Raw genomic sequence first — 232 nt, forward strand, 5'->3', positions numbered from 1 at the left:
CTAAGGTAAAGAAAAGGATATACAGAAGATGAAAAGACGAAGAAGAAAACGGCCCTCGGTGGTCGGAGACAGAAAGTGACTGACGCTACTAATGCGGTTAGGATTAATCACGATATTCAGTATATCGATAGAGTGATAGATTACTGATAACGTTATTAATAATATTAATTATAGCGATGATAATATAATATACTAATATAATATATATAATAATAATATTAATAATAATAAT

This window comes from Eufriesea mexicana, unplaced genomic scaffold, assembly GCF_001483705.2.
Source record: "Eufriesea mexicana isolate 0111107269 unplaced genomic scaffold, ASM148370v2 scaffold1801, whole genome shotgun sequence".
NCBI lineage: Eukaryota > Metazoa > Arthropoda > Insecta > Hymenoptera > Apidae > Eufriesea > Eufriesea mexicana.